Source organism: Ambystoma mexicanum, chromosome 10 (genome assembly GCF_040938575.1).
Source record: "Ambystoma mexicanum isolate Mex_15411 chromosome 10, UKY_AmexF1_1, whole genome shotgun sequence".
NCBI lineage: Eukaryota > Metazoa > Chordata > Amphibia > Caudata > Ambystomatidae > Ambystoma > Ambystoma mexicanum.
Window position 1 is genome coordinate 853,955,499 of NC_090932.1, and position 24,112 is coordinate 853,979,610.

The following is a 24,112-nucleotide window of genomic DNA, read 5'->3' on the forward strand; positions in this document are numbered from 1 at the left end:
AGATTTGGTAAAATGGCTGCTAATTACATTTCATAATTCGACTGATAGGACAATTAAAGGTACCTCAATTTACCTCAGCCATATTTTCAAATAAATGGGCCATTGTCTAAAGAAAAAAAAAGTCTGTGTATAAAGTAGTCTAATTTTCCGCTAATAATCATTTATGAGTGTGTCAAGCAGACATATAACAATTTGGAGAACAGATTGCATTGATTCTTAGCATTTTGTATGTATTTATTTCGGGAAGCGCTTGTCTCTGTAAAAGGTTCTAATTACAACTAATACACAATCAACAAATCCATAATGTTTTAGCCCATGGCACCATGGGGCCCGGTTAGTAGGGGCTACATGTTTGTCCCCTACGGACCATAGAAATAAAGACGCAGACACCAGGGTAATAATATTAGTTTATTAAACGTGCATTGTGTGTTTTTTTAACATTTATTTATATGTGTGTGCACAATGTGTTTGGTTTTGGATCAAACCATCTAGCCCACCATGGGACTGGATTGAAGGTTAGGAAAAGAAGAATAGAAAAAGAACAATGGAATGGAACTTCCCTGCACAAGTATTTGCTGGTGATGGAGAAAAGAGTCTTGAGAGGAGTTTGGAAAAAAAAAGAAAGAAATGTCAAAAAAGGGACCGTTGAAAAAAAAGCAGGAAAGAGAGCAGGAGAGAAGAGAAGGAGAGCTACTTACCTGGGGGCCACTGCCTCGACCAGCCCATCAGGCCTGGGTGTGGTGGAGCACCCCAGAGAGTGGGCCAGGGGGCTGAGCTGCTTATGCCAGGGGCAGCATGGCCACCCTGGGGCTGTGGTGGATGCTGGCCCGCCTGGGGGCCAGACCGGACAGGCCCCAGCATCATGAAGTGTCAGGCAGTGTAGAGGGAGCTGCTGGGGCCACATGAGGGGGGTGGCCAGGCCAAGCTTTCTGGCCATGCCACCTGTCAGCTCGCCTAATGGCCAGTGAGCAGGACCCCTCCAAAAAGTCTTTCTGGCCCACATATGTCAGGTGTGACCCAGGACATGAAGAGAGGTAAAGTCTGTGGTGGAGCATTGAACAAAGCCCCGGGCTGGCTTCGCCGGCCAGCCTGGGTGAAGAATGAGGCTGAGAAAGTCTAAGGACACATTTCTGAGGGGGTGGGCCAAGTAGTCCCAAGAGGCTGTGAACACGCAGTGGTGAAAACGGCAGCATCCCTGTTGCCATGTGGACACCGCATGAAGTCAAGAAAATGGTACATCGGGCCGCAGCTGTGACATTTGCGGCCCCCAAACAAACTTGGCCACCCCGAAGATGTTAAAGATAGTAGCAGGTACAGCAGTGAATTCGGGTGAGCCCCCAGTCAACGGGCCACCCCGAACCTTTAAAGATAGCCACAGGTGCGGCAGTGGAAGTGGGTGGCCCCATGTGGTGGACAGGGTCACCCTGAGGAAAGAAGAGGTGCCAGAGCCCCATCTTCCATCATAGTGATAGATAGGGCTCTTTGGTGTTGAGATTCAGGTGAGCCTGTGCTTCTGTGACTCACCTGGGCCTTATTCTGCTTTTTCTTGACCTGCTCTGCAGTGCTCCAGTGCCGTTTGCCTCTCTCCCTCCCTGCCCTCCTCGGCATTCATTTCCTGGTTTCTTGCTCCATCCCTCCTTCCAGCCCACCCTCCTTCCCTGATTGATGGGTGGTGTTTGTGTTCTCAGAGCCTAATGGCCCATCAAGCTCCCTTCTCGCCACTTTGACATTGAGATTCAGGTGAGTTTGTGCTACTGTGCCCCTCCTGGGCCTTATTCTGTTTTTTCTTGACCTGCTCTGCAGTGCTCCAGCACCGTTCACCTCTCTCCCTCCCTCCACTGCCTCCCCTCCCCTGCATTAATTTCCTGGTTTCTTGCTCTCTCCCTCCTCCCAGCCCGCCGACCTTCCCTGATTGGTGGTTCTGCTGATCATCACTGACCTGCGGCTAAGGGCCCCTGGAAAAGGGGGGCTCCTTCAGAGGCGGCTCCATATTGTTTCTGAGGGTGTCAGCAGGGGAAGCCAGTGGCCAGCCGTCAACCAGCAGCGACTAAGGAAGGTAGGAGTGGCAAGGGTTAGGTATAGAACCTCACTCTACCCTGAAAACCTGTCCATATAGCAGACTCTCAAACCTAGGTGTGTTTTCTCCTGTCTTCACCTGTTTTTAAAAATTGCATTGGGAAAGTATTTAAAATTGCATTGTGAGAGTATTTAAAACTGCACTGTGAAACCTAGGCTGTTTCCCCCACTATTCAGGACTCTTAAACTTTGGTGTGTTTTCTCCTGTTTTTAAAATTCATTGTGAAAGTAGTGCCGTTCTGTGGCTTTGCCTCCTATCAAGCATGCATCTAGTGAATCTTTCTACCACTAACTGCCTGTTGTCATGTCCAATTGACTACTTGTCTCGTCCCTCTGTCTCATCTGCTTGCACCCTGCCCTGTGTTCTTCCCTAGTGTTCTCCCCTACCCCTTCCCACTCCCCTCCTCTTCTCTCCTCTCCCTACCTACTCTATAGTGCTCTCTGTCTCTCCTATCTTTTTTAACTCCTTCTCTATCGACTATCCTGCTCTTCTCACTAAATCTGGTAGGAAGAAGTTTAAAAAGGACAATCTGGTCTCCAACCCAGGCCTCCCTATCGCTGACACCTATACCAGTGCCTCCTCCAGGCACACTTTCACCGACATCCTCTTTATTGTTCCCTCGCCAGACCTGTGGACTCTACATATGGTCTCTACGCTCTCTCCATTCTCTTCCTCTCCCATTAATGGAGGCACACAGTGGGAGGCCCTCCTGGCCTCCTTCCACTCCTCTAAGGTCATCGTTAATGTTTACTTGAATGGTACCGTCTTGGTCCAAGGCCCTCAAGCCAACCTTCTCCTCTTTGATAGATGCTTCCCATGCCTCATCAATTTCCTTTCTTCTCCTGCTGTTCCCTCTCTTCCCTCCATGGTTTCCTTGCCTCCCCCTGCTGTCTCGTCCTTGGCTACCTTGCCTTCTCCTCCTTCCTCTTCTACCCCCCCTCGGGTTTCTTCTACACCTCCACAGGGCGTACCTCTGATTTGTACCCCTCCTCGGAAGTCTTCCAAGGACGGCAACCTTCTCCATACTGCCACTCTAAACCCTCACTCAGCTGTCAAACTCTCCTGCGACATCCGCCGCCTCCTGGAGGAACTTGACCTCGATGTACTTGGTCTCAGGGGACATGGTTTTCAGCCAGCACTGTCACAAGCTTTGACACTCTCCTCCCTGATGGCTACAAGATCCTCTCCACGCCCAGATCCAACCGTTCCGAAGGGGGTGCAGCCTTAATATTCCCCAAGTGGATTCCCGCCAGGCCTACTCCTCTTTTGAATGCCTTGTCTGCAGGCTCTTTCTCTCTCCTCTCCATTCCCTTACTGTGGCTATCATCTGTCGGCCACCTGGTCAGATCTCCTCCTTCCTCTCTGAGTGGGTAGACCTCTCCTCTTTCCTCCTCATCTCAACCACTCAACTCCTCTTTCTTGGAGACTTCAACATCCACCTGGATGCTTCCTGTTCTTCCACTGGACTCTTTTGTGACCTCTGCAACTCTCTCTCTCTGTTCTCCCCTCTGGCTCGACTCACTCTGCAGGGCACACTTTGGATGTTCTGATCTGTTCAGACCTTCCCCTTTTGATCCCTCTCACCACTCCGCTCTCCTGGAGTGATCACTTTCTCCTTCCCTCCTATCTCACCCTCTCTAACCCTCAGGCCAAGCCAACTCCAGCACTGCCACCTAGCTTCTCGGTTATCCGACCCCTTAAGCGTGTGTCAGTTGAGGCTTTTGCTGCCACTTTCTCACCCCCCCCCCACCCCTTGGCTGACTCACATCCTGACACAGCCCTTTCCATGCTCCACTCTGCTATATCTGATACTCTCAATGCTCCTGCCCCTGTCATGAGGATCTGCTTGAAGCTCAAAGCCAAGTGCAACTTTTGGTACGACTCAGACCTCGTCACCCTTAAATGCAAGTGCAGGGTGGCTGAGAGGAAATGGTGTTCTTCCGGTACATCCTCTGGCAAACTGGCCTGCCACCAAAGGCAATACCGGCTCTCTGTCCACACCAAGAAGCAAGCCTACATCCAAGCCTGCGTCTCCGCGGCATCTAACAACTCGGCCAAACTCTTTAAAATCTGCAAGGAGTTAGCCAATCCTGCTGCAGTCTCTACCTCTCCTGTCCCCTCCCAGGCCCTCTACACGGCCCTGGCTTCTCATTTCATCTCAAAAACTCAGGACATCCTGTCCTCTCTCTCTTCCTATCCCGCTCCTCCCTCTACTCCCTGCTCTTCCTCTGGCCCTTTGTTCGGCCACCTCTCCTCTCTCCTTCTCCGTCCTTCCCCAGTTCTCCTCAGACGAGATTTCTAGACAAGTCTGATCTATGAAAGTCTCATCAAAACAGGTTCATCCCTGTTCCTCGACAACCATCATGGACCACATTGACACCCTGGCTCCTACCCTGGCTGATTTATGCAGCCACTCCTTCGCCACTGGAGTCTTCCCCTACCCGCTGAAGCACTCCCTTGTGCACCCTCTTCTTAAGAAACCCTCTGCTGACTCTTCCTGCCCGGTTAACTATCGTCCATTCTCCATCATTCCTTTCCTGGGCAAACTCCTGGAAGGGCTGGCCATCTCCCAGCTTAATCTTCACACTGAATCTGTTGGTTGTCTCCATGACCATCAGTCTGGCTTCAGAGCTGCCAGAAGCATGGAAACTGCTCTCCTGGACATCTGTGAAGACCTGCTCTCCAACCTTGATTCCAACACCCCTTGTGTCCTGATCTTACTTGATCCCTCTTCTGCCTTTGACATGGTCAACCATGCCATCTTGCTCAACCGTCTCCGTGATAACCTGGGTGTCACCGGTCAGGCCCTGGTTTGGTTGTCCTCCTTCCTTTCTGATCGACCCATTGGACCTGTCCAACTTGGGTGCTTCCTCTCCTCCATCTCTATATCTACTTGTGGTGTTCCCTAAGGGTCTAACCTCTCTCCCTGGCTGTTCAACCAGTACCTGGCACTTCATGTCCACAGCATTGCCACTCTCTGCCGCAACTTTCAGAGCTATGCGGCTGACACTCAACTCATTTGCAGGCTCCCTTCCGCCACCTCTTCTCCTTCTCTCATCTCTGACTGTCTGCCACCCAGGAGTGGTGTGCCTCCAATGATCTCTGCCTTAATGCCAATACGACTGAGATTCTCCTCATCGGCACACCTGCACCCTCCTTTCCTGTCACTCTGTGGCCGGCCTCTCTTGGCCCTCTTCCTGCTCCCACCTGTGAGGCTAAAAACCTCAGGGTCATCTTCAACTCCACACTTTCCTTCTCTCCTCACATCAGTGATGTCTCTAAGAAGTCACACTACCAGCTGCACCTACTCAGAGCGATTCTACCGTTCCTCTCATTCCCCCAACAGCTCACTGTCTCTAGAGCTCTGGTTCTCCCTAGGCTGGACTGCTGCAACAGCCTCTTTCTAAATCTGCGTGCCTCTACTCTCCGCCCTCTGCAACTCATCCAAAACAGGACTGTGAGACTTGTCAGTGGCCTCAAGCTCAGGGATCGTATCTCTCCAGGACTGAAATCTCTTCACTGGCTCACAGTGGTGACGAGGATTAAGTTAAAAACCCTCTGCATTTTCCACATGGCCTTCTGGGGCCTGGGACCTCAATACCTTCAACTTTCTCTTCCTAAATATCTTCCTTCTCGAGCTCTTTGCTCATCCACCTCAGTCGATTCTCCATGCACCGAGTTGCTGGTCTATCGCTTTATTCGGCTGGGGCCTCCCTCTGAACAGCCTCCCTGCCTCTCTGAAACTTGAGGACAACCATCAAGCACCTTCCTCTTTGCTTATGCTTTCTCTCCTCCTCTCCCCTGCTGCTCTCCTGGCTGAATCTGAAACTGCACTAGTTACCTGACTACCCTCTGATCTCGGGCCCAGGTCCCCTCCCCGCCAGTTGCACACCTGCACTGCCCCCCTGGCAACCCTTGCACTCGGGGACTGTTTCTGTATCCCTACAGCCCCTACTAGCACTTGACCACTGGTGTCTGCACTTTCACTTGCCACCAGCAGGCCGCACTTTTAGTTATTGTCTTTATTTATTTTACTGTTATCCTATGTACTGCACTGCTCCCTCCTCTCCCCCCTGCACTTGCGCAATCTCAACTATCTCCTGGCCTAGTTGGATCATTGTCTGTCTTCCTTCTTTTTCCCCTCCCTTGCCTTGTCACGCCTTGAAACACTTGTGTATAGGCGCGTTATAAATGCCATGCCATATCATATCATATATCATGGTACAGGACCCAAGACAGCTTTACAACCATCCTGGCCAGCCTTGAAGCCAGCTCTGCAGAACCACGAAAGGACAGACCCATGAAGGTACTGTGAAGAGGGTAACTGACTGCAGCAGTCACCCCATTGTGACATAGTGTTATATGTTGTATATATGTTGCATGTCAAAGTATATATCGGTTCTATGTGATTATCTTGAATATTAAAGTCAGCAAACAAAAGAGACACATTTTTTGGGCTGATTTTGTGTGCCCTTTAATATTCGAAATACATAAATTCCCCCCCATCTGCCCTTTGAAATCAGGGATTTCACCCCTGAAGCACCCGTCATCCTCTGCCCCACCCCAACCCTGCATCACACTCAGACACACACCTTTTCCCCAGCCCCCCACCTCACATACAAATACACACACACACAGACACACTCCATCTCCTCAGCCCCCTCCCCACCACAAAAACTGTCCCCCTTCATACACACACACACACGCAAACACACACTTACCTGAAACACGTCTTCCCCTTCCCATCTTGGTCAGCCTGTCAGCCCCTGTGCACACTCGTTCAGATTTAGAAAGACCATTCTGTGTGTTCTCAAGGCGGTCAATCTAAACCTGTCTTTTTCATTTTCGGGAAAATGAAAAAGACTTTTTAACTTAATACCTATATATCTATATATAGTTATATGTATCTATGTAATAAAGATTAAGTGGGTTAATTGTTAAGTACCGGAGAGTAAGGTTTGGGAAACGTATTAGGAGGAGTGTTATGTAGGTTACACGTTATGTAGGGGTAGGCTGTTGTCATAAGAGAAAGGGGGTAGACAGGAGGTACTCTGGTGTGAGGTAGCGGAATACTGTGGCAGCCTGCCTGATTCCGCCTGGCGAGAGGGGGCCGCCCACAGAGGCCATCTTCTGGCCGCGCACTCCATATGGGTGCTACCTGATTTAGGTAAGGGGCCTGTTGCATCAGACTCACCCTAAGGGTCCCAGCGACCCCTCCAAGGGAGGGTGAGCTGACGCAGTAGGTCCCCAATTAGTATGAGCTCACACCAGGGGGACCCTAGGAAAAAAAGGGCACAAGTATTAGAGGTTATGTGGTTTTATAGATAAAGAGGGGTCTCTCTTAGGGTCCCCATGAAATGTACTCTGGTGTCTGTGTCCATTTGTAATCTCAGGGTGTAGCCCATCTCCTATTATCAGCTATTTTATTTGGCACATGCAGTGCCCGACCCAGAAGGCCTCTGGGTTGTGGGGGAGGTGGTTTCCGATGGATCTGTCCCTGGTCTGGCATGAGGGAGTGTACACCTTTACCCAGACCAGGGCCGCAAAACAGCAGCAGGGGCTACAAAATATACATATTTGTGTTATGAACGGTAGCGTTTGAATATAATATGTGTGCAATCTTTCAAATAATATTATTTATATATTCAACACGAGTGGCTAGTTAACAGGGGCACATAATGTGTAGTTCACAGAGGCATGCAAACAGATGTAGTATCCAAAAGGTATGTCCTGGTGGATATGGGTAATGCGTGCAGGGCACGGCCTCAGGCGTTGCCCATAGAATGGTATCCACATGGCATACAATAATGGTACAGTAGAATGAACAGTATGCAGAGGAAATGGGTGCAGGCTAGCTGCATGGACACGACTTAATTAAGCCCATACCAGGGAAGAGTGGCATTCTCTACATTGCTCACATGTCATGGCCTGTGGACATGCTCTACAGGCACTGTGCATGTGGCATGGCTGCCTGGGCCATGGGCTTTGGCCAGGCAGAAGGCACAGTGATTCTACCTGCAGTGTGGAAGGGAACCTCTTCACCTTAGCAATGAAAGGGCATGCATAAATGGGCACATGCGTGTGCCCATGGACCTGATGACCAAATGTGGCCTTTGTTTTTCAAAAAGGGACATCTTTCAGCCCTTTGGGCCATGCTTTTGTCCTCCCCGGGGCATGACATGCAACATGACGATGCTATATGCCCATTAAACATTGTTTGTAGCCCAGGTGATATGGATCAGCACCTGGTTTGGTTGACTCAAGATGACAACAAAACTCAACATTTTGAGTTTAGCCGTAACCAGTCATTTGCCCAGAATGCATTTGGGCTTGTGGAAGATCAGAATCCCCAAAGGTAGAAATATCGATGCATTTTTTAGCAAGCTAGAGTGATTTTATGTTGGAACATGTTGACTTTATTTTCTTAACTCCACAAACGAACTGACGCTTACGCGCCTTTTCCCATAAACCCCTACTCCCCCGATTACGTCATGCACAGCCCGCCTCTCTCGCGGGTGGGGTTGGTGTTAACCCTGCAATGGCCAGCCAACACCACCCCCAGACAAATATGTCCAAACGTCTGCTTAACATTCCTCGACCAACCGCATCGGTTTCTTGATTATTCAACATGGTCTCTCTTCGTGCACTTGTGTCCCCGCCGTATCCTGTGGGTTCAGTTTCATTCTCCGTCCCTCCCGGATCACCTTCAGGTGGAGTCCACGGATCATCTCTTGGAGCCCACTGCTCCGGGGTGACGGGTCTCCCTGATACCTCAGGATTCTCTCGCTTGACATAGTGTTTGAATTGCTGGCAGTTCCTCGTGATGGCTTTGTCCTGGTTTTGGGCTGTGACCATCGTCCCCTTTATGTCGGTGACTCGCATGGGGTTTGGATCAAACCGCGGGTCTGTCTTGCGAATCATTGGTTGCTGTACTAAAACCTCGTCACCTATTTGAAAGTCCTTTGGCGTCGCTTTTCGCCTGGTATCGGTGTCCCGTTTGGCCCTCTCTTTCCCTTCCGCATCTCTTTGGAGCACCTCTCTATCAGCAGATGCGCTGACCATTGGGTTCCGAGGGATGCGGGTCCGCACCTCGTAGCGAAACATGAGCTCCGCAGGCGTCTTGTTCATGGCATCGTGTGGCGTGTTTCGGTAGTCTCTGAGGAGCCGACATAGCGCCTGATGCATGTTGACTGCTTCAATCTTCGCTCTCTGAATAGTCTTTTTGATCGATGCCATAAATCGCTCCACCATCCCATTTGCTTGTGGATAGCGGGGGGTGATCTTCATATGGTTGAAACCTGGATGCTTCGCCAGTGTCCTGAACTCGTGCCCGCAGAATGGTGGTCCATTTTCAGACTTGATTATTCTGGGAATCCCCCATTCGCTGAGTATTTCTTCTAGCACCGACGCTACGTGGGAGAAAGCTGTGGAGGCGACGGTCTTAACTATTGGAAATCGAGAGTGTTCATTGATCAGGAGTAAGAGGTAGTCGCCCGATTCCGTGGGTCCATAGAAATCCATGGCTACCCTTTCCCATGGGTACTCAGGTATCTGGGTATGTTGTAGCGGGGCAGGAGTCTTGGCAGGTGAGGTGCATTGGCAGGCGTGGCAGTTCTTCACCCATTCATTGACTATGGCATCTAGGAACGGAAACCACACGTGGCATCTTAGTTGTTTTTTTGTATTTTCGGCACCCCTGTGCCCTTCGTGTGCGGTCTGAAACATCTCGTTCCTTAGCGTGGCCGGGATGACAATGCGGTAGCCTCTGAGCAGGATGTTGTTGTCTTTTACGGTGAGTTTGCTGTGCACTCTGGCTAGTCTTTCGATTTCCTGTTTTCTCACCCCTGGGTGGGCCAGCATGGCTATCCGGAAGTCTGCTCATTTGCTGGTCGATGTGAGGCTGATCGCAAGGGCGGTCGTGGGGTCTGTGGCGGATGCGGCAGCGACCGTCTCCAGCGACAGAGCTGGTGGTAACGAGTTTGATGCGATGTATTGCACATACGCGACGTCCCCTTTGTGTGTGACTGGGGCCCCAACTGGGTGTCGTGATAAATAGTCGGCAGGGTTTAGGCCGCCCCCAGGTCGGTGAAGAATGTCATAATCGTAATCCTGTAGGTGTATTCCCCATCACCCAATCCTCGGAGGCATCTTGGTGTGAGGATTGCCGAACAAGGAGAGGAGGGCCTGATGATCCGTAATAAGGGTGAACTTATTGCCAATAAGGAAGTTGTGAAAATGTTCACATGCCCATACCGCAGCCAAACTTTCTTTCTCTGTCATGATGCCTACCCCCAGGCATCCGGACCAAGCCCATCAGCCCCAGGAGCAGGCATCTAGACATTTAGTAAAACCTCAGAAGCCCCGGCTAGGGGCTATCTGGGTTCAGTCCTGGCGCCTTAGGCGCCAGGCTCATAGTAGAAATCAGTCCTGGCGCCTAAGGCATAGGAGCGTTGACATGCCGGGGTCCACTCAAACACGGCATCCTTCTGCAAAAGTCTTCGGAGCGGCTCAGTGAGGGAAGCATAATGAGGTATGTACCTTGCGCAGTATCCTGCCATGCCTAGAAAGGAGCGGACATCCGCTGTTTGTTGCGGTTCGCTGAGGTTGGTGTCCACTTTTTCCGGGTCTGGCATCATCCCCTCACCGGAGAAAATGTGGCCGAAAAACTTGAGCTTGGCTTTGCTGAACCGGCATTTGGCGATGTTCAGCGTGAGGCCAGCGGCTTGTAGTGCTTCACAGGTGGCGTAGAGGGCCTTGTCATGAGATTCTTTTGACGACCCGAAAATGAGAATGTCGTCGCTGTAATTCAGCGCACCTTGTATGGGTCTAATGATTTGGCGAATGGTCTCCTGGAAAATCTCGGCGGTGGACGTGATCCCAAAGTTTAGCCTCCGGTATCTGAATAGGCCATCATGCGTTGCAAAAGTCGTGATCACTCTGGAATCAGGGTGCAGCTCCAGTTGATGCTAGCCCTATATTAGGTCGAGTTTTGAGAACATCTGAGCATTGTTCAGCTGCACAATCATGTCCTCGATGCATGGACCTGGGTGCCTCTCACGTTGGATGGCAGTGTTGGCTACCCTCATGTCTACACATAGGCATATTTTGCCGCCTTCTTTGGGGACGATCACAAGGGGGGATACCCAAGGTGTAGGCCCTGTCGTTGGCTCTATGATGTCATCGTCGAGTAGCTGTTGAAGTGCCTTCGATACTGCTTCCTGTAAATGGAAGCTGGCTCTTCTGGGATGTTGCGGCACTGGTCTTACCGCGGGGTCTATGTGGAGTCGGATGGGGGGACCTTTGAGTTTTCCCAGACCTGAACAAATCTTTGGAAATTTTTGCGTGATGTCCTCTTGCGTGATGAGCTGCTGGGATTGCCTGCACGTGATGGCCCCTATGAGGCGCTTCTGGCTTTGTTTGTCTGACGTTGCTGTGATGGTATCTCCGGCTTTGACGTGTATTTCGATCAGTCCTAAGCGGGAGGCTGTGTGGTAACTGAGTAGGCACCTACTTCTTGTAAGCGAGCGAATCACATGGATGATGGTGTCCACCTGCCGTCCGTTTAGGAGGAGGCAGCGTGTGAAGTGTCCAATCGTCTGCAACGGGGTGGTGGCTCCCCACTGGAAGATCCGTGAATGTGACGGCTCTAGCGTTGGTGGGTTTGCCATTTTGGCATAGTCCTGTTTGCCCATGATGTTGACAGTGGCGCCAGAGTCCACCATGAACTGAAATAAGTTGTTTTCCATCTTGATGGGAATTTTGGGGGCTTCTCTGGCCTCCTCGTTATCGAGTATGAGGTTGACAAACTCGTCCTGATTATGCTGGTCATAGTATGGGTTGTAGCGGGTCGTTTGAATGTCTTGGTAGTAGCCCTCCTCGTCATAATCGTCAGGCAGATTATCGTATTCATCTGTTAGGTGTCATGGATGGTCTGTGTGTTCAGGGGTATGTGGGTAGTCATACCCTTGGTGCTCGTCGATGGCTCTTACAAACCGCAGTGGGTTCTGCTGGCAGTACCTTGCCTGTCTGTACTGCTGGGGTGGTGGCTGAAACGGTGTCCTGGCAGGCGCTTGTGGTCGTGTCGGGGGGAATGGTATCCCTTCCCTGCACACCGAGTGAAAATGTCCTTCTCTCCCACAGTTTGAGCATCATTGTGATAGGGCTGGGCATGCTCAAGAATGTAGAAACGTCATTCCACAGCGGTAACATTGTCTCTGTTGACGCGGTACTTGTGGTGTTGGTGGTCTGTATGGCTGCTGTCCACTGTCACCCTGGCGAGGTGGCGGTATGGCTGCTATGAGCTCAGCAGCGTCTTGCTTGGGATCGCTGGCACCGCCCATGGAGGCAGCTTGGGCGTCAACCCTCTCGTATATGCGGGCGAGCTCGCTCACTTCTGGAATGGTGAGAGGCTTCTTCAATAAAAGTTTTTTGAGTGCAGGTGAGAGGCAGCCCTCAATGACCCTTAGCAGTATTGCTTCTTCCAGGGAATATGCATCAAATTGGCAATGTGCCCCCTTCATCCGTAGGCGGGTTATGAATTCATCTACTGTCTCATGTGGTTTTTGTGAGCATTGGTTGAACAAGTATCTTTCATAGTCCCGGTTTACTTCAATTATGAGGAGTTTATCCAGTGCTTTGATTAAATCTGTGAAGTTGTTCTGTTCAGCTGCAGAGATTGTTTTCACGATAGTCTTGATCTCGCCCCCTACCAGGTTAAGAAAAATGTCTCTGATGTTGGGTGAGTCACCATCTCCCGACCCTCTCACAAAATGTTGAAAATCCTCCATCCATTCAGTCCATCTGGGCCCTTTCGTGGCCTGGGGCATCATTGTGTAAGGTGGAGGCATCCGTAATTGTATTGATTTCGCTGCACGGGCAGGTTGGGGTGACGCCGGGTTTCTCATCTCATGGAGTTGGTGGGGTCCCAACCGTCACTTTGGTGAGTAAGATGTGCAGCAGTGCACTGTCCTCAGTGCTCAACATTGGACAGTAGGGTATCAGAGCTCTGGAATGTGAGCTAGTCGGGGTATAAACAGCCGCTGGACCGGCATGCACTGTTGGGTTTGCAGATGTGCGGCACTGGGCTTTGGTGGGTCCACTCACCGGTGTATACGTGGACTGTGGCAGTGACAGTGTCAGGACGTTGGTATTCTTATGGCAGGGCGTTTAAGCTTGAACATACAGCACACCTGCTGCTGGGACTGACTGCCGTGTTCATGGACGCTGGATTCATGCGGCAGGAAGATTGATGCGGGCAGCCCAGAGACCAGTTGGGCTGGCGACAAGTCTGCGCCTGTGCCGATGCAGCGGCCGGGCCACCTGCGACTTCGCGTCGCTTGGGGTGCGTGGAAGGAGGGGCCGACTCACACGGATGAGGGTCGGAAAACATGCACGGTCCGTGTGTCCGTTTTCCTGTGCGGCGGAGGGAGAGGCTCTCACAGGCTGGTGCCGTAGGGGCATTGCACGTGCGTGCTGATGACTGCACGTCGGGTAAGGAGGAGGAAGAAGCTTTGCGGGCTGTCGACGAGAAAGCTCCAGCGGCTGCAGCTTTATTTATGTATTTTATTTTTTTGAAGAAGGAGGAGAAAACTCGGCGGACTGCCGAAAGGAGGACTCCGGCGTACGCTGGAACAAACCTCATCACCAGGGTTGACTTAGCTTCAGTGAAGGACGACGCGTACACACGGAGAGTGTTGGAACACACCTTTATTTTCTTAACTCCACAAACGAACTGACGCTTATGCGCCTTTTCCCATAAACCCCCACTCCCCCGATTACGTCATGCGCAGCCCGCCTCTCTCGCAGGCGGCGTTGATGTTAACCCTGCAACGGCCAGGCAACAGAACAGACTCCAACTTATGGCCGACTTCTGATGTCAATCCACCTAACATTTTTTGGGACACCTGTGATCAAAAATTCCTGCTAAAGTTTGAATGTGATTTGGTATTTTCAGGCCACCCTTAAAACGAACCACAAAACTCCTTACACCTCCATTACAGAAGGCCACAACACTTTCCCCAAAAAGCAGTGCACTTGTCTCGTAATGTTTGATGGAGATTTATCAAAGGGGTCTCTGGTCGAATGGATTTACTAACAGAAGGATATAGTTAATTTACTTCAAAGTGTTTGTTACTTTATAAGTCCACTAGTCTCACACATACTTGGGTTTCTCCTCACTCTGCCAGGATTTCATGTTCTCCCAGAGTCTGATATATCAGCCGCTTACTCCTTTCTCGATGTTGCCAGTTTCTAATTGGGTTCTCAATGTCTTTACAGGCCTTTCACAATTGTCACACGCGTTCAGGAGGGTCGGCCACCCTCTCAGGTATACAGCTCTTTCTAGATAGATTTCTCAATGCCCCTCTCATGTTCTAACTATCTTTCGGATTTCTTAGCAATCAAATCAGGCTCCAGGCATTTTCTAAAGCTTCACAATGCCCCGCTCATCCTCTAGGCCTTTTTTAGATTTCTCAAACCCCATTTCAGGCTCAAGATGCTTTTGTCAGGCTTCCCGGCACCACCCTCAGGCTTTCCAGCACCACCCTCGGGCTCTAGGCACTTTCTAAAACTTTATCACCTATTTTAGGTTCGGTGTGATTTTCAGGGTTTTTAGGTCCCCAAGTCATTGGTGCTCACCGGTTTTTGTTAAGTGCCCCTTAGGTTCTACGATCCTCTGCACCCTTTTTTATGCATTGCAGAAGAATGAAAGTTCAATGCACCCCACCAACATTTGATGGATAAACAAAAATCACGTGACTCAAAGGCACAGTTGACCACTGCTTTTAGCCTCAGGCACAATATCAGGATGGGATAAATGCCTACAGGGACTACGGCATTATCTATAAAAACCAAAGGGATTGCGTCCTTGCCATAGGCCTAAATATACACTGTCAGGATTTGAAGAGCAATAAAGTGCCTGAGTTCTTCCTAGTGTAGATATGCTGGTCTCCCCATGACATACAACTGTTATACAGTCACATGGATATAGCACCCAGACAATTCTTTATTAGACAACACACACTCTCAGGGATAAAGCTGCATTTTTGCCATGGGTCCAGTCTCTGGGTTATAGTTCCCTGCCCGCTATTTGTAATCTACACGAGAAGGATAGTGTCTTTCACATGACTTCCTAATCCAAGAATATAGTGCCCCCGTTCACTATGGGGCCTTTGTAACTCTCTATGACCCCTAGGGCACTCTTGGCACTCTCTTTTTTTCTCCCTTCAGTTTAAGGGATACAGTGCCCGTCGAACAATTTAGCTCAACTAAAGTGTATGCTGTACTGCCCTTCCCACTCTTACTTCTCTCTCTCTGTCGTTAAGGGTTATCAAGTCCTTCACATTCTGCAGGGATGTGGTGCCCTTCACCCCCTGGAAGACTGAGGTTCAATAGGTAAAGGGCTCCAAGACCTGAGGTTTCTCCCCAAAGCTTTCCACTACTGGCCAGCCTGTGCCCAGGATCCTCAGGGTTCCCCACAGCTGACTGCTCCTAGGCCATAACTATTTCTGTCATATTGCTGATAATCACTGGCTCCCAGAGCTGTTCTTCTGGGCTCCTCGATCTCCCATAGGTTCCTATCTGCTCTACTCCATCAACTCTGCTGCTCCCATTGCTGCACCCCCATGCCTTTTCCTCTCTCACAAAGTTATAGCCCAGCTTACTCCCCCACTTACTCTCTGTGATTGATCCCGTATAGTACTATTTCAATGGTGCCTCAGGATTGGCTGCAGTGCCCAATGGTTCCTCCACTCCCTATGTCCAAGTAGCCCAAGCTTTTAAAATAGCCTGCAGCCATTTTGACTTCAGGCGGAAGTCCTTCCTTGCACTGATCTCCATGCTGGTCTCCCCTGTGCTTCTCTGTGGCTCTACCTTTGGTGAAAAGCTAATGCAATATCTTCTGGGCGACTGCACCTTCCTCTGCCGCAGTCTTCCCAGTGATTATTTAGCTGGTAATTTCTTCAGTTTGATGCTCGCTTTGATGGGTTTGTGGGTTGACTCCCACACCTTAACGTTGTCTCTGGTTGTCTTTTCCATTTTGACAATGGCCCAATGGAAATTGCATGTTAGCCCCTGGGGAACCTCCGCAGCTCGTCTCTGCTCCTAGTTCTCTTTCTTTGGTGCACCCCACTCCTACAAAGTGACATCTTTAATGGGGAATATTCTGTCCCAATTAACTGACACCACAGGCTCCCTAAAGCACTTCCTGTATGAAATGAAGTGGTTGTTCTTAACTTACAAATAGACATTAATACACTGTCCAGATAGTGAAGGTTAGACAGATTCTTCCTGGTTATGTATAACATCCCTTAATTGTGCCATTTTTAAGAGAGGGGGTCTCTGCCGCATCCCCCGTACAGGCAGTGGTCGACGTGTACGAGAAGAAGTAGTGGAACTATGTTCCCTACTTTTCTGCACCGCTCCCCACAAACCCCATTGCCAAGCCCCCCCCATGCACAATACAAACCCCAAAACACATGTTGCTGCTGATTAAGGGAACGTCCAGTGCAGTGCACTGAAAGTGCAAGTTTCAACTTATTCCTACACATTTATTTTAAAACTAAACCGTTCCAGAACGGTTTCTTTTTAAAATAAAAGTATAGGAACGGTAAAACCTAATTAAAAGAAGTAGAGGAGCACCGCTCCCGACCGCTCCCACCCACTTCGACCACTGCGTACAGGGCCTCAAGGGAGCTCATGGCTCTGAAGCCTTAGTAGTCTAGACTCCCTGGGCTACAGAGGCCCCTCAAGTGCAAGTAATGTAGATGGTGCTCAAACTCAGTCACATGACCCACATCTACCCAGTAAGCACTCGTGTAACTGAACACACTGTCAATTATTAGGCCGGCCATTCCAAGTACATCGAGAGAAAGAAAAAGATGGTTGTAAAGAGAGGCAGAAGCAAATGAAAGAGGACAGTGTGTGTGTGTGGGATGAAGCTGGAGATGTATTTCAAGTGACCCCAGGTTACCTACTGTGCGAAAATCGTCTTGGGAGGATAGCTCAGGGTCAACGTGCTCGCCTTGGAAGCAAGATGGCACGGAGCACCACAGGGTCCACCCCCAGGTTCACACTTAGAAACCTCTGGGTATTAAGCGCGTTATAAATAACCTCTCATATCATATCAAAAGCCCAACCCTGCTAATAAGAGCTTGTGGCTGCTCTGCCCAAGCAAGGTATGTGAGGATTAGGAGAGGTGGAAGGAAAGGGGATTGGTGACTGGTAGGGACGGTAGGGGGGGGCAGAAAAACAGGGTATACACACCAAAGTGGCCTATGGTGTAGAGGCCCACCCAAAACTGTAGAGCAGTCCACCACTGTGTGTGTGTGTGTGTGTGTTGGGGGGGAGGGGTGTGTAAGGAACTGTAACAGAAGATCATGTGAAATGATTGAGTTTCTCTTTCTTTGTCTAAACTACAATAAATGTAGAACCAGATGGATCAAGCCGGCATTGCGGCCCAGGGGATCAGGCATTTTTATGATGGTTGGTGTATTCACTGGCGTAACGGGGGCCCCCGCAGCCCCTGCAGTGTGGGGGGCCCCACCGGCACATGTCCTGGGAGGGGGCCCCACTTGAAAAAAAAAAAAAAGATTATTTTTTTCTCAACAAAAAGAAAGTTTTGTTTTGAATTCACTCTGCATTAATAAAGAAATGTTTCTGTAACAGAAATCATTTCTTTATGAAGGCAGAGCGATTACAAAAAGAAACTTTCTTTTTGAAGGCTGCGGGATCCCCCCAACCCATCACATGGAAGACCCTAGGCTGGAGGGCTCCATGTCATGGGGTGGGTGGGCGCCCTATGACTTTTATTTTTGAAGTCACTCTGCTTTCATAAAGAAATTATTTCCGTTATGGTTCGGTCCTTCACTGAATAATTTCTTAATGAAGTTAGAGTGACTTAAAAAAGAAACAATGGGGCTCATTCTGACCATGCCGGCCCGGAAACAACAGTGCTGGTAATCTTACCGGCACCGTTGTTTCCAGACCGGCATATTACAGGTCTACCTGCTGGGGCTGCTGTGTCCGACAGGTGTGACCCTGCCGGGCACAGCGGCCACAGTAGGCAGACCGGTCACAGAAGCACCAGCACCGTTAACAACGGTGCCGGTGCTCCCGTGTCCCCAATCTCATGGAGTACTATGGGCCTCCACGGGAATGGGGATTACCAAAATTGCTGGCGCCTCACTTCCCGGCCGCTGGACTTGAAAGAGCCTGTTAGCACCGGGAAGTCAGGCGCCAGTAATTTTTTACGGGTCTGGAGGCAACTTGCCGGTAGCACCAGCAAGGTTACCGCCGGATCCGTAATGAGCCCCAATTTCTTTTTGAAGTAATAGGGCTCCCCTCAACCCCATGACGTGTGCATGTGTGAGTGTATGGTGAAAGGGTCCACACTTACATGTATGGGCGGCTGCCTGGGTGTGCCTGTATGGTGAAAGGGTGCACAAATAAGTGTATGGATGGCTGGGTGTGTACATGGTGAATGGTGTGTGTGCTTGTGTACAGGGGCACAACAAAACCTACATTTCGGGGGGATAACCCTTCAAATGTTGGCAGAGGCGCTAACTTCACGGGAGGTGAGGAGGGGCAAAATTATTTGTGTGGGGGCATCTAACTTTTTTATGCGTTTTAATGAGACTATTCTAGTGCAGCTTCAGTGTTACAAGAAGTTAACTCTCTCCTTTAAGTCTCCTATTCCCTCTCTAACCTTCCAATCGCTCCCCTGGCATGCAAGTACTAGACCCACATTGCGATTTCAATTGCCTAAAAAATGTGGCATTTGAATGCAGGTACTAGCAGTGAAATGCTTAACGTTGGAAAGCGCTGGGCCCTTATTAACAGCAAAACCCAGGTGCCGTTTAACATCTGTGTCCTGTTCTGTCCGGCAACTGCTCTAAAGGTCAGCCAGGTCGAGTCAACATAGCCCAAAATGTCAGGGGGGAGGAGAGTGCTGAAGCCCAGTCAACTCAATGGTGTGGCGCCACTACTTGTGTTTAATGCCTTGATTACTCCGAGCCCTATTCTTCCTCATCCCAGTACTTTGTATGAGACAGTACTTGTGTACTCTGCCTCATACACAAATACTGGGATGAGGTAAAGGTACATGGAGGTAATGCCTGACTTAGCTACCTGTAATCTTCATTACTCCTAGTCCCACTCTTCCTCATCCCAGTACTTACCTATGAGGCAATGAGCCTCATACGTAAGCTTTGGTACAAGGAAGAGGGTTGTGGATGTAACTCTTGGCCAAGGAGCTGATTTTGGAGGTTGGGGTAGGGGGTGGGAGGGAGAGGGGATGTGTGGGGGGGGCAGGATTGTGCAATAAATCATAATGGTTGTCCATGATCAGGCTAAGCAGGCATGATATGTGGTGTTAGTGGCTAGAGAGGCATGTTGGTGCAGCCAGTCTAGTCATTCCTCAGTTTGTTAAGACTTTCTTTTAACTGGGAATTTCTGATAAAGCAGTCCTGCTAAGTGTAATTACCTGGATAGATTGGCATTTGGGTGCTGCCAGTCTAGTCATTTCTTACTGCGGCATTGTATATTTTTCTGGGCATCTGTGATAAAATGATATGATAAAAGTCATTTATAAAGCGCCTGTACACAAGTGTTTCTATGTGCGACAAGACAAGGAGGGAAGATAGAGGGAGGACAAGACAAACAATCTCATTAGGCCTTGTGTCATTGTGAGAATGAGAGGTGCAAGAGGAAAGGGAGGTGGAAGTGCAAGGGAGAGGGGAGGAGAAAACATTGCTGCAATGCTCTGAATAAGTGCAGCCAGGGCAGCACAGCTATGGGTAGTGCAAGGAGAACAAGGGGCTGCAGGGTTAAAGTTCCAGCCCCTAAGTGCATGGTAGGCACAGAGACAGTGCAAGGGTGACCGATCAAGAAAGAGCCTGGACTCAGAGAGACTCTGAGGGTATCCAAGCAACTGGTCGGTACAGCAGACAGGTAGGTCAGCAGGGAAGGGAGAGAGAGAGAAAGCAGAGGAGAAAAGGAAAGTTTTGAGCTGCTTCCGAAAACTTCAGATGGTCCGGCTCAAGTTTGAAGGGGCAGGGAGGCCATTCCAGAGGGAGGCACCAGCCGAGGAGAGAGATCTACCCGCCCGCTCTCTGCCTGGAGAAGCGTCTAACCCTTAAAGAGTTGGAGGTAGCTGAGCGAAGGGCTCAAGAAGAAAGGTATTTTGGAAGAGAGTGCTGGATTTAGTGCGGGCCCCAGTCCCAGAAAGCCTTGTGGACAATGCAAAGGGTCTTGAACTTGATCCTTGCATCCACTGGGAGCTAGTGGAGAAATTTCAGGGCTGAAGAGATATGATCCCTGGGCTTGAGGCCAAGGATATGTCTTGCAGTCCTGTTCTGGATGAGTTGCAGATTACGGAGAGTAGAGGAAGGCAAAATGAGAAAGAGGCTGTTGCAGTAGTCCAGCCAAGAGAGATCCATGGCTCTGGAGACGGTAAGCTTCTGGTGGAAAGTGAGAAAGGGTAGAGTCCCTTTGAGGAGGAGCAGCTGCTAGTGAAACCTCTTGGTGACATCCGAGATGTGAGGAGAGAAAGAGAGAGTCGCATAGAAGATGACACCAAGGTTTTTTGCCTCGCAGGAAGGCGAAGGAAGATGGCCCAAAGCGGACGGCCAGAGTGAGAGAGGGAAAGCTGGTGCCAGGGTCCCAATGAGAAGGATCTCCATCTTACTGGCATTAAGGCAGAGATCGTTGGAGGCGCACCAATCCTGAATTGCCAATAGACAGTCAGGAATGAGCGAGAGAGGAGAGGAGTCTGAGGGAAGCCTGAAGGAAAGCTGAGTCATCTGCATAACACTGAAAGTTGGTGGAGAAGGTAGAGATCAAGTGGGCCAAAGGGGCCAAGTAGAGTTTGAAAAACCAGGGTGACAGTATAGAGCCCTGGGGAACGCCACAGGTACAGAGAGGTGGCAGAGAGATTGGGGCCAGGTTGGACCTGGGAGGGTGGACCTTCGGGGCGTTCCAAGAGGAAGGAGGTCAGTCAGTCCAGGGCCTGATCCCATGCCCAGGTTCTCACTGGGTCGATTGATAAGGATGGCGTTGTTGACTGTGTTGAAAGCAGAGGAAGAAGGAGGCTCAGGACAGAAGGAATGCTGGAATGAAGGTTAGAGAGCAGATCTTCATGGGTGTTCAGGAGAGCAGTTTTCATGCCTCTGGCAGCTCTGAAGCCAGACTGATGGTCGTAGAGACAACCAACAGATTTAGTGTGGAGAGTAAGCTGGGAGATGGCAAGCTTTTCCAAGAGTTTGCCCAAGAAAGGAGTGATGGAGATTGGGCAATAGTTTGCCGGTCAGGTAGGATCAGCAGACGGCTTCTTGAGGAGTGGGTGCACAAGAGAGTGCTTAAGGGGAGAGAGGAATGTTCCAGTGGCTAAAGAGTGATTACAAAAATCGGCCAAGGCTGGAGTGAGGGGGTCAATAGGGTCCTTGATGGTTCTGGAGGAGCAGAGGAGCACCTGTTTGGACTACGCTTTCATAGATCAGAATTGTCTAGAAACCTTGTCAGGTGTCAGAGAGAAAGAGGAAAAAGGAGGGGGAGAGGTAGAGATGGCCTAAGGGGGCCGAGAGAGGAAGAGGGAGAGGAAGAGGAGATAGAGGACAGGATGTCCTGAGATTTAGCAGAGAAGTGAGAGGCCAGAGCCATGCTGAGGGCTTTGGAGGGAACAGGAGAGATAGAGACCGCAACAGGAATTAGCCAGTTCCTTGCAGATTTTAGAGAGTTCGGCTGTGTTGGTAGAGGCCGCAGAAACGCAGGCTTTAATGTGTGCTCTATTCTTGATGAGTGTTATTGCTTTGACTGGCATTTTAGTACAACCAGTCTAGGTTTGTCTAAATGTGGCCTGGCATGTTTTGCTGTAACATTATTACGTGTCTACACTGGTCTACATTGTACAGTCAGTTGGACATGTTTTCATTGTGGCATGGCATTTTTAATAGCAAAGCATTCATGTTCCTGTGCACTGTTGGTGACTTACATGTATTGGATTGGTGTTACCATACAAAACAATTCCAAACACTGTGGCTTTATAGCCATTTTTTCACAGAAAGTGTGCTGTATATTGCATTAAAATACATATTTTTATCTTTCTCCTAGTGCAGTGTGCAACATACCCCTTCAGCAGCAGGTTCGTGCATATTGCGCAAGTGTGACAATCTAGGCCGGCCCAGAGTGTGGCGCAACCCGTGATTTGTTGCCGAGTTGGGTGGGGGGCCTCCGCATGGCTCGCAAGGGGCCCCCACATTTTGAGTTACGACCCTGGGCGTATTGGCCATTGGCTATGGTCAAGGGGTGGGTCTAGGCCACGGGTGAATGTTGAAGTGAGATAATTCACCTTATGGATTGTATTTTGCATTGGTGATTGTAACATCTTTTTACATTTTGTCCATGGTGCAATGGCTCAAGGCTAAAGAAGAAATGTCATTCAATTCTACTTTACTTTTAGACTCATATAGTTTCTGAATTTCACTTCTCGTTTGAATTGTCAACTCTTTAGCAGGGACAGGTTGTGGCTCATCAGATCTGAAGGTAAAGACCTAAGTCAGGGACATGGTGGCAAGGAAATCCACTCCGTTCCTTTCTGAACCAACAACAGACTGTATTTCCTGTAAACATCTTCCGATATAATGGTGGTGGGGAGAGGGCATTTTATACCGTATGCTAATTGCATGTAGCGGAGCACCAATGTGGACAGTTACGTATTGCTGGTCTCCTGCATGCAGTTTTAAACACTCGCAAGGCAGAGTTTAACTGTTAAGAGTGAATGATGGGGAAATACCCTTTACTCTTCGCTTTTACTCTCTGCTTTGTGAGAAATAAAAAGCTACCAGCAAATACACTTTACAGGCGCGTTTTATAATGGATTCCTATGGAAGTCGCTTGTTCTCTAGCAGAAGCTATAGGACAACTTAGCTATACGACAACTTTGATTTCTCGAATTCGTTAAAATCTCCTTGATGCGTGTGTTCTTCTGAGACGGAGGAGGAAAGCAAAGCAGAAATGCAAGATGTGCTTTGCTGACCTCCTACGCCTTGCTAAGGAACAAACATGAGATGGAGAGGAAAATGAAAGCGTACAGCCACTTTTTCCACTTTCATTTTCCACACCACTCTTTCTAAAATGACCCCCATTGTGTTATTTGTTGCACCCAATGAAGTTTAATACCTTTTCCTGACTTGTGTATGAAAATGTTAAATTTGCACGAAATTTGTACCTGAAAATACTTCTATCAGGTGTCCGAGAAACAGACTCTGCTGTGGCACACTTTGGGCCGTTCTACAGAAACGTTGCACTGGTGCATGTGCAAATAGGCCAAGGACAAACATTTCCCCAATGCAAAAATATATTCTTTCAATGCACTTGTGCACCAGTGCAATGTTTGACCTAGCAGTAGTCTTTTTCCCTGGGTCAAAAATGCATCGAAAAAACATATTATGCACTCGGACAGTTTTTGTCTTTTTTCTAATTGCCCTTGCATCAGTGCAAAGTTTCTGTAATACCCCCCATTCGAATGATCAGTACTCTGAATGAAGCACCTTTTACAAAACACTGGCACCCAACTCTATCTGGAGTACCCAACTCTATCTGGAGTGCATAGGAATGATTCTGTTAGTGGTGTGCGATTAACAAGAAAACTCACTACCAGCTCTTAAACCGTGCATACCACGAGCCATGTTCCTAAACTGCCTTCCATTAGTCCACCCTCTAGGACATGGGTCTGCAACCTTTGGCTCACCAGATGTTTTGGACTCCAACTCCCGTCAGACCTAAACAGTATAGTCAATGATGAGGGATCATGGGAGCTGTAGGCCAAAACATCTGGAGAGCCACAGGTGGCAGACCTCTGCTCTAGGAGCCGATTGATCACCACAGCCCAGCAGAGTCCTACGTAAATCGCAGGCTTCTTAGTACCCTTATGAAAATTCCTCATCTGCCCTGAATTCATCCTGCTGCAGTCATCAGTTGGACCCGGGATCTGCAATCTTTTACGCCCCAGATATGTTGCACTACAGCTCCCATAAGCCCATG